This window comes from Gasterosteus aculeatus, chromosome 1 (genome assembly GCF_964276395.1).
Source record: "Gasterosteus aculeatus chromosome 1, fGasAcu3.hap1.1, whole genome shotgun sequence".
Classification (NCBI taxonomy): domain Eukaryota; kingdom Metazoa; phylum Chordata; class Actinopteri; order Perciformes; family Gasterosteidae; genus Gasterosteus; species Gasterosteus aculeatus.
The window spans coordinates 28,912,715-28,927,038 of NC_135688.1; the positions used below are offsets into that span (position 1 = coordinate 28,912,715).

The 14,324-nt window shown below is 51.5% G+C and overlaps 1 protein-coding gene across 8 annotated transcripts in view; it reads right to left on the reverse strand.

Moving 5' to 3' along the window:
• Positions 1 to 14,324, reverse strand: part of LOC120827374 (beta-1,3-galactosyltransferase 1) — a 79,497-nt gene that overhangs the window by 58,324 nt on the left and 6,849 nt on the right. For 2 of the 8 annotated variants that reach the window (XR_013467564.1, XR_013467556.1), the window contains exon 2: positions 5,454 to 5,534. The exons of the other annotated variants lie outside the window; for them this stretch is intronic. The gene's annotated coding sequence lies outside the window, so the exon portion shown is untranslated. The remainder of the gene's footprint in view (positions 1 to 5,453; positions 5,535 to 14,324) is intronic. 8 annotated transcript variants of the gene reach the window in all.

Consider the following 14,324-nt stretch of genomic DNA (forward strand, 5'->3'; position numbering starts at 1 on the left):
AAAGTGCTCCGCCATGTGTCAGGGCCACACGCCCGTCACGTAGCATAACGCTCGTCTGATGAAAGTCGCACAGGCGGGTCTTATGCGACAGACTGCTGCAGGTAGGGCGATTTTAAGTCAGCCAATGGAATTTTGCAAGATTTATTCCCCCAGTAAATATTGTATCCTTGTATCCAACACTAGCAGCCACAACAAGCTAAAACGCTAAGGAGCTAACTCGCCGGCCAGTTGCGAGCAAGTTGGAATAAGTAGGAATTGCCAAACTGTTTCCAATCAACAAGCGAAAGACATTTTCACTTGTAGAACCAGAGCTTGACTCAAAGTAACAGCTGCTGCTATTTTTGTAGCACAAATTATCGCAATATTTAAAAAGGGCCAGTCGATGACACAGAGATGGGGAAAGTTTGGTAAAAGGTCAGCCAGGCAGAATTAAAGTCTAGAGCGTTAGTTCTTGCCCCCCTTGACTACCGAGAATACCTTTGTTCAACAAGCGGGATTTTTCAAATCCCCTTTCTTCAAATTGCTTTTACTTATTGAGCGGAAAACAAACGCTGCCGTTTTCTGTTTAGAAAAATGACGAGACAACGTTGTAAGGAATAAATATATCAATATGAGGGTATAATTGAATATTTTGACAGTTGGATTTTTCATTTGTCATCCTACATTAAGCAAATTGATTAATCGTGTGTATCAGTAAAAATAGGCAACATTTAACAGAATCAATACACAACTGAAATGGCTGTAAAAGTGGCTGTAGCTCTTCTACAGCAGATATGATTCCTTGTCTAAAGTTTTTTTTGTATGCATCAGACCTGCCTCCTTCAACTGGCATTAAAATTGATGAAGCAAAAAAGATATGCCCCAGTGTGCCCTCTCTGGTGCAGTCTGTCACCTTTATAATTCTCCCACCATCAACCTTTCTCTTGACTTGAGACGAGTGGCTCCAATCGACGGCCCCAACTCGGATCCAGGTCGATTTTCATTTAAATACCTAAATTGCTGCACTTTGTCAAAAAACGAGTGTCTTAAAGATGACATATGCCCGGCGAGAATAACCCAGAGCCAAAGTTGTCAATATGCAAAACAACATCCTTCCGCTGGAATGGCTCCCTGAATGTATAAAGAAAAAGCAATTGGGAAAGGAAACACCAGGCAGTGATTGTTTGGGTAGACTGCGTGTGTGTGTGCGTGTGTGTGTGCGTGTGTGTGAGGCCGCTCTACACGCAGCCCTCGGACGGCGTCTGAGGGTACTGATTAGCACCAACGTGTTGTGCCAGGCCACGGTTATCAGCGCTGATTTCACCTCGCTATCTGTATTCATGTATGCATGGAGCGAGCGGTGTGCACAAACAGAACGCCCTTTCTCCACGGGCGACCCCCCCCCCCCCCCCCCCCCTCTATCTCGTCTGTCGACTAAGTTGTCTCTTCCTCTCTGCCGACTCACTTCAACGCTGTGAGGAAGATATTCTCCATTGCTCATTATTTTGTGTGTGACCAAAAAAAAGGAGCATATTGTGGTTTTGGGTGGAGGGTCAATGAGCCAGACAATATAGCGTTTTGGTTCTGCTCCTCAACATCGCTCTGCAGACCGCGTTCTAAACGCGCATAGTGACGACACATCAGTGACTTTTCAAAACCCCCAGCGACACATCCTATTTGCAAAGACGTTAACGTGGAAATTAGGAATTTTCTTGCGGCGTTTTCAGGGGGAAATATCGATACAAAAAAAGAAACGACAAAGCAGAAAAGCACCCACCAGGTGAGAAAAACTCCAGAATGAAATTTCACTCCTCATTATCAGCACCTCCATGATCAACATTCATCACACTGCCGATGCTGGCTGGGACATTACCATGTGACCTTGGTCGGACACATTGGCCTCAATGCCCTCCGGCCCTCACGGACGTATCAAAAGAGGAACACGAGTCGCTGTTGATTCCTTGCACCACATCGCTAATGGGTCGAGTTCAGAGAGGTACCTTGAGTGCTCTCGTTAACCAACTAAACACTGACAACAGTAATGACGGTCGCTGAAAAACGCAGCTGGATGGGCGCCGGCGGGCGGCCAATTAAAACACTTGAATAATAGTGAACCAAAACAATAAGTGCAGATTGGGCTCAGGCGGCAACTACTTTCTGTTATGCTTTCACCTCCCGGCTATTTCACCGGGCTACACACGGCATACGAGTTCACTCGGTTATAGGAAGGAGAACAGCTAGACCACCTTCAACGTTCAACACTAAAATGACTGTATGTCATGTATATATATTGATTGTAAACCTTTATTTTTTAAAACCTTCATGGAGTAGATGTCACGGTGTGGTTCACTTCCTGTCTTATTTTGTAGTTTTCTGCCACTCGTGTCCCCGGGTAACTTCACTTCCTGCCTTGTCTCGTCATCCCCTGTGTTCCTCTAATAGTTTCCACCTGTGTCCAATCACCTGCACCTCCCTTGTGTATTTAAGCAGTGTGTCTCCTGTGTCACTTGTCGCGTCATTGTCTTTCGTCTTGGATCGCCGTAGTCTCTTGCCTGTGTGCGTTTGCCCCGGTTCCTGTGTTTTTTGACTCTTGTGACTATTAAAGTCTTTTGTTTTCCTGCAAGTCTGCATTTGAGTCCTGCCTTCCACCCGCACCCCTGACAGACCCTGACAGAATGACGCGACCAAAGAAGGGCTCAGCAGACCCGCTGCCAGACTACGGTCCGGACTACCTGGATGTAAGGAGTCCCTTCTGGCAGCGGAAAACAAACTGTGTTTTTGGTCCCAGGAGCTATCAGCTCGCCTGCCTCGAGCTCCGGGACCTCCTTAACCCTAGGAGGAGCAAGCGGAAGAAGCGATCTCCCGTTCCCGCTGGGCCGCCGCAGCGATCTCCCGTTCCCGCTGGGCCGCCGCAGCGATCTCCCGTTCCCGCTGGGCCGCCGCAGCGATCTCCCGTTCCCGCTGGGCCGCCGCAGCGTTCTCCCGTTCCCGCTGGGCCGCCGCAGCGTTCTCCCGTTCCCGCTGGGCCGGCCCGACTCTCAGCCATGCCCCCGACCCCCGAGCCAGCGCCACGATCCATGCCCCCGGTACCAGCACCACGTTCCATGCCCCCGACCCGACCAGTTCCGGCGCCACGTTCCATGCCCCCGACCCGACCAGTTCCGGCGCCACGTTCCATGCCCCCGACCCGACCAGTTCCGGCGCCACGTTCCATGCCCCCGACCCGACCAGTTCCGGCGCCACGTTCCATGCCCCCGACCCGACCAGTTCCGGCCCCACGCTCCATGCCCCCGACCCGACCAGTTCCGGCCCCACGCTCCATGCCCCCGACCCGACCAGTACCGGCCCCACGCTCCATGCCCCCGACCCGGCCAGTACCGGCCCCACGCTCCATGCCCCCGACCCGGCCAGTACCGGCCCCACGCTCCATGCCCCCGACTCGGCCAGTCCCCGCTCCGAGACTCAGGCTCCCTCCCTCCCATCCCATGGTCCTCTCCCACCCTCCCGTTGGTGATTTGAGGGCCGTCTGGGATCCGGCCCTTGAGGGGGGGGCTACGGGGTGGGTTATGGGGGGGGCTGAGCCGCCGCCGACTGCGGAGGTGTTCCGTGTCCCCGAGCCGGAGCAGACTGCGGAGGTGTTCCGTGTCCCCGAGCCGGAGCAGACTGCGGAGGTGTTCCGTGTCCCCGAGCCGGAGCAGACTGCGGAGGTGTTCCGTGTCCCCGAGCCGGAGCAGACTGCGGAGGTGTTCCGTGTCCCCGAGCCGGAGCAGACTGCGGAGGTGTTCCGTGTCCCCGAGCCGGAGCAGACTGCGGAGGTGTTCCGTGTCCCCGAGCCGGAGCAGACTGCGGAGGTGTTCCGTGTCCCCGAGCCGGAGCAGACTGCGGAGGTGTTCCGTGTCCCCGAGCCGGAGCAGACTGCGGAGGTGTTCCGTGTCCCCGAGCCGGAGCAGACTGCGGAGGTGTTCCGTGTCCCCGAGCCGGAGCAGACTGCGGAGGTGTTCCGTGTCCCCGAGCCGGAGCAGACTGCGGAGGTGTTCCGTGTCCCCGAGCCGGAGCAGACTGCGGAGGTGTTCCGTGTCCCCGAGCCGGAGCAGACTGCGGAGGTGTTCCGTGTCCCCGAGCCGGAGCAGACTGCGGAGGTGTTCCGTGTCCCCGAGCCGGAGCAGACTGCGGAGGTGTTCCGTGTCCCTGAGCCGGAGCAGACTGCGGAGGTGTTCCGTGTCCCCGAGCCGGAGCCGACTGCGGAGGTGTTCCGTGTCCCCGAGCCGGAGCCGCCGACTACCCCGGAGGTTTCCCGTGTCCCCGAGCCGGCGCCGCCGACTACCCCGGAGGTTTCCCGTTTCTCAGAGCCTGCCATTCCTGAGACGTTCCGTGCCCTGTGGTCACCGCTCCGGAGCCGGCGAAAGGACCGCTCGTCGGGCCGCCCGCCAGAGGCTCCCCGCTCGTCTGGCCGCCCGCCAGAGGCTCCCCGCTCGTCGGGCCGCCCGCCAGAGGCTCCCCGCTCGTCTGGCCGCCCGCCAGAGGCTCCCCGCTCGTCGGGCCGCCCGCCAGAGTTTCCCGGGTGGTCCGACCAACGTCTCGGGTTTCCCTCCCCCCCTCCCCTTGTTTCGCTCTAGTGTGAGCCGCCTGGAAGTCGGCCCTTGAGGGGGGGGTACTGTCACGGTGTGGTTCACTTCCTGTCTTATTTTGTAGTTTTCTGCCACTCGTGTCCCCGGGTAACTTCACTTCCTGCCTTGTCTCGTCATCCCCTGTGTTCCTCTAATAGTTTCCACCTGTGTCCAATCACCTGCACCTCCCTTGTGTATTTAAGCAGTGTGTCTCCTGTGTCACTTGTCGCGTCATTGTCTTTCGTCTTGGATCGCCGTAGTCTCTTGCCTGTGTGCGTTTGCCCCGGTTCCTGTGTTTTTTGACTCTTGTGACTATTAAAGTCTTTTGTTTTCCTGCAAGTCTGCATTTGAGTCCTGCCTTCCACCCGCACCCCTGACAGACCCTGACAGTAGAGGAGATTCAAAAAACGAGTAACGTTGATGATTCGTGGCCTCGCCTTAAAGCTTTATTTGAATTTATATATTTGACTCTAAAAAGGATCATAGTTTACTTAGTGAACATCCTGCTGTATTGAAGAAGACTTGAACCGAAAGTTTATAATGTTAACTGAGGGAATAAATCACGAGAAGAAAAGTCATTTTTTCATTAGACTTCTAAACAACCAGAGGAGTCGCCCCCTGATGGTTGTTCGAAAGAATGCAGCTTCAAGGCACTTCAGAAAAATATCGGAAAACAAAAAAAAAATCAATACTGTTTGTCTCATTTTGTCCGTCCAAACAGTCCAAACGTCTGTAGACAGACTCAGGAAAAACAATATTCTCATTTCAAAAGCTAGAACCAGTGAATGTTTGCAAATCATTTCTGCTCTGACTTTGAAACTGGAATGCAACATGGAAGTACAGCTTCAAACCGAGCAGCCAGTTTACCAGGAAGAGACGTCCTCATTTCCCAAGATGCTAATTAGTCCCTTCTGCTTCCAAGGACCCGGTTGGACGGCAGCTGTCCGTCTGAAATCAATAGGAAGCATATAGAATATGTTTGACAGTGCATCTCACATACACAGTCGCACAGAAAGAGAGAAAAAGTTCTGATTACCTCTGTAGTATCGCAAGAGAGAAAAACGATCAGACATATCGCTGCAAGGGGCTTATGAAGCGTGAAGGAAGCTGGGATTCACATAGCTGTGGATTATTGACAAGTTTCTGTTATTCATGGTCATCTCCGTTTAAAGGGAACGGCTGAAGAAAACAAAAAAAGGTTTTGCGATCAAGAAATGTCCAAAGAAACGTAATGGGTGAGGGGATTTTTCCGATCCCAGCTAAGGTACCAATCAAAGCAATAAAAATAATAATAATAAGTAAATAAAACTAAAGTCCACTGGTGAACTGATACATTTGTTGGCACCTGTCGCATTCGCATCACTGTTAAATGTTTTTTCCAGCGTGTCAGCGCGATACAGAAATGGACGCACTGGGACAGAAGAAATAACCAGCTTTTGATACAAATCAGGCTGTAGATGGATCTCTGGAAAAGTAACTCCGCTGCTCTGCTACAGCGTTATCCATCCGGCTAATGTGATGCTGTTTGAGCGCACACACACACACACACACACACACACAGATCTGCTAAAAGCTCAACCGCCGGCTCCCCGCAGACCCGCAGGACGTTCGCAAGGCAGCGGCGATGATAGTCCCCGGCTTTGCGCTCATAACTGGGTACAATAAGTCGCCGGTTTCAAACTCTGCATCCAAATCGAGCCGCAAACGGCACACGGGCCATTAAAGAGTGAGCGCCCCTCCGCCTTCCCTCCCCCGCAGCATCAGCATCTACGGATTTATCACCGGGCCGCGGCGCCTCGCTGTACGACGCAGCAGCCGTGCCGACGTGTCCCCGGAGACCCATCGCAATAAAATGAACTGCCATTGTTTTCTCTTGCAGAAGGTTACAGATTGCCTCATCGCAAAGCCACAACATGGGTCCTCCACCTCCAGCCGTTCATCAGTGGGTGAGACGCCGTGGAGACAGAGTGCAGGGGGGGGGCGGTTTTCTCCCCCCCCGCCTGAGACGAGCATCAGGCTGACGAGTGTTGTTGTTTTACGTCCACAGGCCGGGACGTGGGGAGCGACTCGGCGGTGGGCTTTATTTACCGAGGAAGTCGGTTTCGTGGGAAGGAGGTCGACGCTCCGCACGCCGCTGATGGCCGACCGTGCAAGTCAAAGACAAAGGCGACGAGCTCAGCGCGCCTCATCAGACAACGCCGTTATTCCGAATCAAAATCTCGCCTCCGCCCTAAATATGGATCGGTTCGATTAAACGAGCAACGCGGCGTTGGGAATAAATTGAGACGGGCCGCGGGCTGAATCCTAATGGCGGCGTTAACCTTTCGCCAACAAACTTCCACTGACATTCACTTCTCAAAAAAGGGGGAGCGATCGAAGAGGAACACTTCCACCCAGGCTGTTCTTTTTCTTAAATAATTTCCCACCCTTGTGATCACAGCGGCTTGTTTCTAATTGGGACGAGAGGTACGAGGACGAGACGTTTCATTAAATCACCCCAAAATGGATTTTATTCCAGACGCCTGTGTGCAGCATGATTGAGCTATTTTGGGACCGGGCGCGTGTGACAGATCTTGAGCTAATTGCGCGGAGTGGTGGTGGAGGTGGGGGGCCGGCGGCGCACCTCCTCATGATTGAACCAGACACTGGTCTTCAGTGGACTAACGAGCTGATCAAAAAAACAACCCTGAACAATTCAATTTCACTACAGCAGCGAGTGGTTTATGCAAAATGCCTGTAACACAAATTTGAGCTCTACTGCTCTTATACAACGGCGGAAGCCCAACATACAGGCTACCCCCCCCCAATGTTCAGACAGGCAACAAATGGAGGTACCCTTTCGGAAAAAAAACCTCCGGAAGTTTTTTCGCCATCTTGCCTCGTGCCGACTGAGCGCTTCACGTCTGAGAGTGAATAAATCCGGTGGGAGCTGCGAGTGTGATGGCGGTTGGGCGGGAGGGGGATGTTCGCGACACCTGGCCGCCTTTGATAACCGCGGCAACGCGATGCCGAGCGATCGGACCCGGCCAACACACGAAACCACAGAGGCAGCCGCGCTTTGTGTGGTTTCAAAATCAATGCTGCGCCGCGCTCACTTAGCCAGGAGCCTCCTGGCGTCGTCTTTACGGTTGTGACCTTGCACGCTATCACATCAGGAGGCGGAAGGGTGTTGGTGGTGCAGAACGTATGTAGCGAGTGTGGACTGTCGGGAATCAATCAGGAACAGACTCCCTGCTGAGCTGAGCTGGATCACTAATTGCCTGACCTTTAAGAATAAGGAACAAACCTCGGGGGGAATCATACTTGATTCTCTTCTGTCGTATATATCAGTGACTGCAGCGTTTGCTGCAGCATTGCATTGATGTATCAGGCCACCAATTTGTAATATGCTGCCACATCATGAAGGTATATTTGTGTCTTCATTATATAGTAATGTAACAATATGATAAAATAAGTGGTAAACAGACCTACCATCGGCCTTTCACCCTTTCACACCCACCCGTCCATTGGGACCAAAGCAGATCTCGTTCAGGCTGGTGGACAATGAGACGCAACGTGAGATCAAATGAGATCATTTCCCCTTTGAGACAACGTGGACTGGCTGAGGAGCTTCATCGCGGGAATCCTCAAAAGCTGAACAACTGGGTCAAACTTGGTTTTCTTCACTCCCCAAAAAGATTGCCTCTGCGAACCTCGGCCGGTAAATCCTGGCTGCCGATCCAGCCCCAATCCCTCTCGCTCGGAGCTTTGCCGGCGAAAAAAGGAGCCTTTCCCACCGCGTCGCCGTATATAAAGTACATCACAGCTGTGATTGCCCTCCGTCTCTCGCGATCACAGCGTCGCACTCGCGGCCCCCCGGAGCGCCGCTCGTCTCCACCCGGCCCGGGCGGCGGCGCTGGGAAGAGGGGAGAGATGGCAGCGTTTTTCGACTAAATAAACATGGAGAGAATGTAAATGGGATTGGGGTTGGTGGGGTTGGTGGGGTTGGCGGGGGGGGGGGCTTCAGCATGTGACTAGCACAAGGTGTCTGGGAGATGGAGGGAACTGTGGAACAACTGCCAGACAATCTTTTTCATCAGTTTGATCGAAAGGTCAAGATCCTTCACCAGAATGTCACTTAAAAAAAAAGACAAGAAAAAAAAGCACCTTGATTGAAATCCGCAAAGCAGTTCAGACACGGGGAGGGGGGGGTAAGTGGGGGTAAGAGGGGGGCATTATGGTGACAAACATTAGCCCCAGCCGCGTTGAGCCAGGGCTTTTTTCACTTTATCGACGCAAAGAGCGTTACAGTGTAAAGAGTAAGTCAGAGCAGACGGGGGATTATGCCGCTAATCTGTAGCGACAACTGTGTTGTCATTGATTATTAAAAAGCCCAATCCATAATCCAGCAGCATGCCGGGGGGGGCGTTCGTTCATTCACTGTCAGGAGTGTTGATACAAAGGAGGACGAGCTGGGGAGCCTGATAGTAAGTTTGTAACGTTCAGACTGGAAGAATGTGTCTTAAACAGCAAAGAGCGAGAGTCATTGATTCCTTTCATAAAGGCAACACCCGCATTATTAGTCTGAAACACGTTTTGGGGCCCTTCGCATCCATCGGGCTGCTGCACTTCACAACGAGCGAATGGATTGGAATGAACTGGAAACACGTTTCACGGTTATAAGAAAAGCGGCTTTTGAGGAACAAGTTGTGATTTGCGACGCGTGTACATCTCGCCAGATGCAGTCGGCAAACTTTACCTCGACGATGACCCAGATGTGCGAGCAGTAAATACGATTTCAACCTTTGCCACATGACGAGGAACCACCAATCACAGCGGGGGTCACGGCGCTGTGATCGTACGTACTGTTGCTTTGACTCGATTCAGTCAGCGAGGCTTTCCGCCAAACCAACGGGACTTTATCGGGGTTATCGCGACGCGCAGGCGCCGGTTGCCAAGCAACAGCAGGCCCGATAGTAGCGTGACCTCAGCGCCGTGGAGAAAGAGGGGAGGTTGTGTTGCAGGCGCTTTTAGACGCAACATGTGAATGTGATGTTGTCTATGTTGTCGTGGGAGCCTCAACTCGCACAATCATGTCACGCTGTAACACTCTCTGGTGTCGTTTTGTCTTTGACATTATGACATTATTAATTATGCCAAAATATAATGTAAGGGAACTATAAAAAGACTGTTGCCTAAAGAGGAACAATGACTTCCAGTTCTACTTCACACTCATTTTTTTGTATTTAGACTCATGCTGTTTTATCGAGTTGTCATTTAGTTTTTTCATGTCAAGGTAATGACAGCTTATTTATATGTCGATAGAAAGATGCAGAAACAGTCGTACGTATAAAAAAAAAAAAGGGAGGACACAATGATGTCCATCGCTGTTATGATGAGAGGGAACCTGGTTGAGACGACGTGCCTTCAAAAGCCGCAGGACTTGCCTGTCACATTTCATTCCGGGATACGTTTCACTCGCCTCCTTCATGACGCAGGCCTCTCGTTCTGCTGGAACGCGACGCCGGAGCCCGACGGCCTCTGCTCCCCTGACACCCGGAACGCCGGCGCTCCAAGGCGTCCTTCTTCATTCCCCCCATTAATCTCACCGCCTGGTGACTCAGTTTTCATTTGCTGCTCATCAGCGGCCGGTTGAATGCCAGACTTATTCTTTCTCACCGGCAGGAAGCGCTCGGTGGGAGGGGGGGGGGGGGGGGGGCGGCGAGGGGGTGCGAGGGGGGGATTAGGCTAACCGCAATTACAGAAGAACAGCAGAGGGGAGGACTCTCTTCTGTTTGCGGTGCGCCATCGGCTGACCCCGGCCAATGGCAAACATCCAGCGGCATAGCGTCATCGTTTGTGTGTCTCTCTCTCTCTCTCTCCCGGTCGCTCCGATGGTTCGACCCCAAAACGGCTCTCGGAATAGCAGCCCTGGATAGATGGAGGGAGGATGAAGGAGAGCAGACTGAAATCTCACCGCGGGCGGCTGGGTCGAAAAAACTACTTCAATTGACTGCCAATCTCATTTTGAGAATGTGTGTCATTATTCATATTTCAGTCCTAAAAATAATCCGTATTGCCTCCCCGCCCTGCAATCAGAGAGCAGCCGCGTGTTTTCGTTTTGCCAGTTTGGACGACAGGCCGCCAGCCGGGGAGAGCGCAGTGTCCCAGTGATGATACCAATACAGGCCGATGCCGACTCGGCTGGATCAGGTGACAGTGGACAGTTCTTTGGTTTTTATCATAGAAGAATCCGGTTACGGCTTTGACCCCGTTTGTTGTTCCAATGATGCACTTAAACGTTGCTTTCTTAACTCAGTCAAACAAAATGTCACATGTGAATTCATCAGTGCAAATGTACTAAACTTTTATTTAAAAGATGATGAACAACAACCGAAGCTGTGTGGAAGATGCTGAAAATGAGCAGTATTTGTAAGGAAAGTGAAAACCTTTTATTTGATCTGGGGCGACAAATGTGCCACTATGCAAAGTACGCAGAGTTGAATGGAACAGATGAGCTCTTTTGTCATTGATCCAGCTCTTTGAGTCTTTACCGGCCCGAAACCGCGCGTCACTAAGTGGCGCCGGCATTTTATGCGACCGAATGCCCAACGTGATGGGTATGGAATGAAGAAGAAGAAGAAACGGCATCAATTAAAAGTACCATCGGGGTCTGCATCACTTTAAAAGTACTGGTATCGTCGTTTTTTTAACCCTGCTGCTGATATTGTGAGAAGGATTCACACACAGACACACACACACACACACACACAGTGGCCTATCACGTTAAGTTGGCCTTGAGGAACCGACTGTGGCTCACTCTTTATCACCAAACACAAGTCCCCGTGAAATTGAAGGGAGAGGAAAAAAAAGAAATAAATAACACAAGCTGCAGATAACGCGAAGCAGGCGGCGTGAATTCAACGCACACGCTGCAGCACAAAGCCAGAGGGGGATTTATGGACAAGGGAGATGACTTGCAGTTATGCTGTAAGGTGTTTAAATCCCATTTGTGCTCCCAACAAAAAGAAAATACACACACACACACACACACAGACACACACAGACCATGGTTTGTTTTGTGCTGACTTTGTGTTCGTGAAGTGTTTTTGTTCGAAGTTTGATATCAGCTCTAAGAAAAAGTGAGAAATAACAAGCAGGTTTGAGGAGCTGCAGAAAGGCCCAATGATGTGATAACATGATAAAAAAGGTTTTTACATGGATAAATAATAACTGTTGATTCTTTTTGTATGTGCACCATTTTCACAGGCATGCGGTCGGTCTCTTATTTAGTTTAATACATCCGAGAAAGAGATTTCCCACTGGTCGATTTTAAAAGGTGGTAAAAAAAAGAAGTATTTAAATCAGCAGAAACCTTCTTTGTGATGCGTAGTACATCACCTGGCTTCACGTTTTAAAGACGCGACTTTCTGAATCAGACAGGACGGATCCACGAGCGCCTTCCTGCCGTTATTCCCCCAGGACGTTATAATGAGCAACAAAACAGCGCGGCTCCATAAAAACACACAGCGTGAGGCGTGAACAAACCAGCCACGATGGACAGGAAGAAACACGCAGAAAGGAATGCAAAAGTGCAAATAATAAAACAGTAGTCAATAAAAATAAAAAGACAGAGAGCACAAAAGGGGAATATAAAGTGGCTTTTGCATGAAAATTATTATGGAGCAGATAAATACACTTGTACATCCAGTGGAGTTTCCAACTGAGCTGAAGGTTAAAAAAAAAAGAAGTACAGTTCCTGGCTCAAATGGGGTCACGCAGAAGCACCGCAGGGGGGCGGGGGGTCATCTGCATGAAAGCGGAATGTTCTGTAAAACCACCGAGAGCGTCCGTCAGCGGTTTCTGCCGCGTGGAGGAGAATAAATAAAGGTGCTGCAGACGAGAGGCTCCGAGCATCAGCTGACCTGCTCCTCTCGGGCTTCGGGGCGCGTCCACTAGTCGCGGCCTGCGCCTCGTTTCCCATGTAGTCTGCTTCGCTTTCACCGTAAACAGGTTACAAAGGGGGCCTGCTGAAGGAGCTGCAGATACAGTTTGTCCACTAATCCAATGTATGTACGCAAATCCCTTTTCCCTTCCAAACCTGCACAGGGCTGCACAATTCCATCAAAATCACATTATGACTTCTGAGGTAAAGGTGTCAAACTAGCTATTTAAATGAAATAATGCTGCAGAGACGTCGCTGCCATGAATCATTTAGCTATTACAGTCAAAATAAAGGAAATAAGAGTTTGTTTCTGTTCAGCTCCCACCACATGTGCACATTTCATAAAAAGGTAGTGGAGCTGCCTCAGACTCCAGGCTCAGATATAAGAGAATAAATATGGAACAGTTCCTTGAATTAACAACGAGAAGGAGATTATTAATCCAGCTCTAGCGTTTTAGAAAAACAAGTCTGGAATGCGTTCAAAATCTGCTCGTTATTTCAAATAATGAAGCGAACACAAGGCCGACGTCTGAAACAACAGCTCTGAGGAGCTGTGTCTGAGATCACATCACGTGGGACGTCCGAGGGTCGTACACGAGATGCAGACCGAGCGCTTCGTTTGTCCAATTGTCACCAATGAATCACCGATACAACGCAAGCACTCGGTTTGAATGAGCAACCATGCAGCACCTCCATCGGCACAGAACTCAGCTCAACCCCCCCGGAGCACCTGCTGCTGACGTGGATCCACAGGTTATTGGATTGCTAATCTCTTCCTGGGAGGCCCCCTTTTTTCAGCCAGCCGGACAGATGAGGGCAGAAGAGGCAATAAGCCATCGCCGGGGGGTTGGGGGGGGGGGGGGTGGGTCAGGGAGGGCCGGCTGTCTGGCTTATCGGGACACGCCCCGACTTTTTGATTTCCTGCTCGGCTGCCGCTGCAGAGTTATTGCTTTCATTTGAGGACTGCTGTCGGGTTTCTCTCTCAGTAGATCACAGCACCGCGATTAAACGGGGGGGGGGGGGGTCATCTGATTGGGGAGGAGGCGGGACTCTGGCTTCTCTACGCCGACTGCTTAATGAGGCCGGGCTGTAATGAATACACAGGAAACGTCGGGGCCACGGGGATTAATGGCGTGGTGGGACCTCTCCGCTCACCGAGTCACGGACAAGAAGTTCGAATCGTCATTTATCAGCTGACAGAGACGTTTTTATTTGGCGTCTGCCTCACGGGCTGTCAGGCAGAGGGAGACACAACTGTCTGACATCTGCCCCTTTACACTTCTCTTCATTTTGGTATTTTCAGAGAACGAGAGATGCTTTGCAGCTTTAAAACCCATGGTGACCTGTTGCCTTCTGGGGGGAGAAGAAGCGTTTGTTCCCTTTGACACGGCGAGAGACCCGAGCGTTGAAAGCACTGCGCAGAATGACGCCCGTCCCCCAAACGAGCGGGTTCCTGTCCGTCCCGGCCGAAAGAAACCGGTCTGGCGAGGCTTCATCAAGAGACGCTTAGAGGGCCGGCGCTCATCGTCGCGTCCGCATCAGACAGCGTGGTCGTTTTGACTTCCTCGGCCCGCTTGGACGCGTCCCGTTGGTGGAACGTGTAGGCCGTCCTCTGACGTCTCATCTGCGGCCGTTCCCAGCATGCATCTGTTCGTTCTGGGCGACGGCTCCTGCTCCGCATTAATGCAGTTATCTTTTGTTGCTCTCAGGTGCAATTATGATCCTCATTGCCATTCCGGCTTTCCACTGTTTTCCTGGGAACCTTCGATTATGACGCGTGATTGGATCCATGTTACTCGGAGATGAATCACTGT